Source organism: Aristolochia californica, unplaced genomic scaffold, assembly GCF_029961685.1.
Source record: "Aristolochia californica isolate CCGP_79_NKW_82.1479 unplaced genomic scaffold, dmAriCali1.0.hap1 SCAF_9, whole genome shotgun sequence".
Classification (NCBI taxonomy): domain Eukaryota; kingdom Viridiplantae; phylum Streptophyta; class Magnoliopsida; order Piperales; family Aristolochiaceae; genus Aristolochia; species Aristolochia californica.
In genome coordinates, this window is record NW_027182290.1 from 680,397 (window position 1) to 683,819 (window position 3,423).

At 43.0% G+C, this 3,423-nt stretch overlaps 1 non-coding gene across 1 annotated transcript; it reads right to left on the reverse strand.

The window, feature by feature from the left end:
• Positions 1-2,252: 2,252 nt before the first annotated feature.
• LOC137942250 (small nucleolar RNA R71) lies at positions 2,253-2,359 on the reverse strand. The gene has a single exon (XR_011110496.1). It is a non-coding gene; the product is annotated as a small nucleolar RNA R71 (small nucleolar RNA).
• Between the last annotated feature and the right edge of the window lie 1,064 nt (positions 2,360-3,423).

Sequence of the window (3,423 nt, forward strand, 5' to 3'; positions counted from 1 at the left end):
TGCTCCTCACCATCGTGTGAAGTTGCGACGTCATCGTGGGATACAGGGCTTGCTGTAACGGCAAGTTGTGTTTTTGATGTATTGTGGTTTGATAGATGCCATATTTTGACATGAGAACTAGGTTAATTATAATAGAATAACCTTTATAATTGTGTTATAGGTGGTTACTTATCGGTTTTCAAATGAAATGAGCATTTATTGAATTTGGCATTAATCACTGTCGATATTGCATATTTCTCTCTCCTGAATTATATTTCATTATTTTTTAGTCTTATTTCTTCCTGAAATGCTTTTTATAGATTCAATTATGGAATTTCAGGAGAATTTGGGTGGAGAAGAAGATATTTACCAAAATGCCCTTAGTGAAATGGAGGTAATTTCTAGGGCAAATCGTTTTAAAATAAGAAAATCATATTTAAAGAGAAGGAGAAGCGTGAAGAGAAGGGGAGCGTGAAGAGAAGAGAAACAGAGACCAAAAGAGAGGACTTTGACCGGAAACAGGGGAGGATCCGAGAGGAGTTCCCCACCGCTGTTCGCCGGCCAATACCTTTCACCACGCCACCGTCGTCCACCGCCGTCCACCGCCGTCCACCGCCGTCCAGCAACTGAGAACAAACCCGAGGAGAGCTCGAGAGAGTCTCCGTCGAGGTGAGTTCGACAGTCGCTTGCCAGGCCGAGAAGTGATCCGAGAGGGCTTCTCCGGTGCCACTTCCGCTTTCCGACCATCCTCCGGCGTCGTTTACATATTCCGACCAGTCCCGGAGCCATTCCGACTCCAACCGAGACTCGAGAGAGCCAGTTAGAGAACGTCAGCTCTGTTTTGCTCTTCGCCGGACGTTACCTCCGTCCGTCGGCTTCTAACCGTCGTCGTCGGCGTCGTCTCTACCTCCGGCCACTCACTATTGCTACCTGACGCCACCAATTTCCGGAAATCGCAGCACCCGTGAGAACGAGTTGCTGCCCGAGCGAGAGGAGGAAGAAGGGGAGTAATTCGTCATTATTGAATTTAATTTTTCATATGGTTTGAACTTAGGTTTTGAATGTTAATTGAATCTGATTTGATAATTAAGGTTTATTTAAGATTTGTTTTCTTGATATTTGATTAAATTAGCTAATTAGGGTAAGATTATAATTGAGGTTGGATTTTGGTATTTTAATCCGATTTCTGTCTTTAACTCTAGGCGCCCGAGAGGGGCTAGACGCAAGGATTGAGAATCCGAATTCGTGGTTACGTGGCGCTCAAGAGAGGCACGAATCACGGTAAAATCCAAAGTTGATGTTTCCTGTTGTGCAAGTAGTTAATTAAATTATTGCTTGATAATTTAGGATATAATTAGTGTTTAGTTCAGATTAATTCATCATATGTGGTTAGGCTAGTTGACTGAAGAATACACGAAATTCAATCCTCCCTGTGGATATGACCCTCGCTTACTGCTAGATTACATGAACGATTCGTACGCTTGCGAGGTATAAAAGTCGATGTAACTAAAATTCTACATCAAGTTTTTGGTGCCGTTGTCGGGGAGGCACGTATTAAGCGTATATCTTTGTTCTCCATAGTCTTAGGTTAGATTTTATTTTATTTTATTTTTGTTTTTATTTTTATTTTTTTTTAATTTTTTTGCTTTCATAATTTTAGTTTGGTATTTTTTATGAAATTATTTTTATTTCTTCTAGTTAGTTCATATTTTTAGTAGCGAGTTTGTTAGCTTAATTCGATAGTTCATTTTGTTTCTTTTTGTGTTTTTATGCACGGGCGCCGCTCCCTAGGTGGACCATTAGCTCCCTTTGTTAAAGAGGTAGAACATATTTGTAGGAAAATACCCGAAGTCAAGTTAGGAGCTACCATGGCCAATCAGGGCGAACCATTACAGTTACCTGCAGCAGGTGACCGTAGAGCCCTGAGGGATTATTCTATCCCATCCCACTTCACATCACCTTCTTGCATTATATTGCCACCCACTACTGCCGCCAGTTATGAGTTGAAACCGGGTGTGATCCAACTCCTCCCTACATTCTATGGGTTGGATAAGGAGGACCCATATTACCACATCAAGGAATTCTTAGATATTTGTGCAACTTTTAAATTCCAGAATTTCTCAGATGACTCTATCCGGTTAAGACTTTTTCCATTTTCACTTAAGGATAAGGCCAAGTCTTGGCTTAATTCCTTGGAGGTGGGCAGCATTACTTCATGGGACACGTTAGTCACAAAATTTTTGTCCAAGTACTTTCCCATTAAGAGAACTACAGCCCTCAGGAGAGAAATCTCCAACTTTATGCAGCAGGAGGGTGAACACTTTTATGAGGCTTGGGAGAAATGGAAGGATTTGATTCATAGGTGTCCGCATCATGGGTTTGAGAAATGGCATTTAGTGCAATACTTTTATCAAGGTCTTACACCCCAGGTTAGATCCATGGTAGATGCAACGAGTGGTGGGACTTTGATGGGTAAGAGTACTAGTGAGGCGTGGGACTTCTTTGAAACGTTGAGTGATCAATCTCAGCAATGGGGTTCGTCATTTAATGTTGATAGGAGATCCCACGAAACCAAAAGAGGGGGTCTCTACGAGGTTAGTGAAACACCTATGCTCATGGCCAAGATTGAGGGGTTGACTAGAAAAATTGATGCCCTTATGGTGTCCAAGAGTTCACCTGCTCCTAACCCATCTACTGTCTGTGCCATATGCTCTGGTTCATCTCATCCCACACAAATGTGTCCATCTAGTTCATCCTACCCAAAGCTCATTGAGGACTTGAATGCAGTCCAGAATTTTCATAGACCAAACCGGAACGATCCTTTTTCAGAAACATATAATCCAGGTTGGGCTAGGCACCCAAATTTCTCATGGTCCAAGGGCCCACAGGTTGGGGGTCCTCCAGGGTTTACTCAACCCCAAGCTCCGCGCCCACACTTCACCCAACAACCATTGATTCCACAAAAACCTTCACTTGAGGATACACTTCAATTATTCATGCAGAATACACAGTCCTCCATTGCCAAACTTGAAATGCAAGTGAGTCAGTTGGCCAGCCACATGAGTGAACAAGCACAAAATAGACTCCCGAGTCAAACCATTCCTAACCCCAAAATCACACATGAGAGTGAGTTGAGTTCCAAACCCCACCATGAGCAAGCAAAAGCCATAACCACCCTTAGGAGTGGTCGTGAGTTGAACAATGGGGTAGGGACCACTAAGTCTAAGGAGTCAAAGGATGACAATGGGGACACATCATTGAGTGACGAACCTCCAAGTTCTCCACCAACAGCCAAGCAGATCCCTAACCAAGTCCCACTAGCTCCTTATCCGCAGAGGTTATCGGGCCTACCTAGGAAAGGAGATAGCATGCATGAAACGTTGGAACTGTTTAGTAAGGTTCACATTAACATTCCACTTCTTGATGCTATTAGGCAAGTCCCTG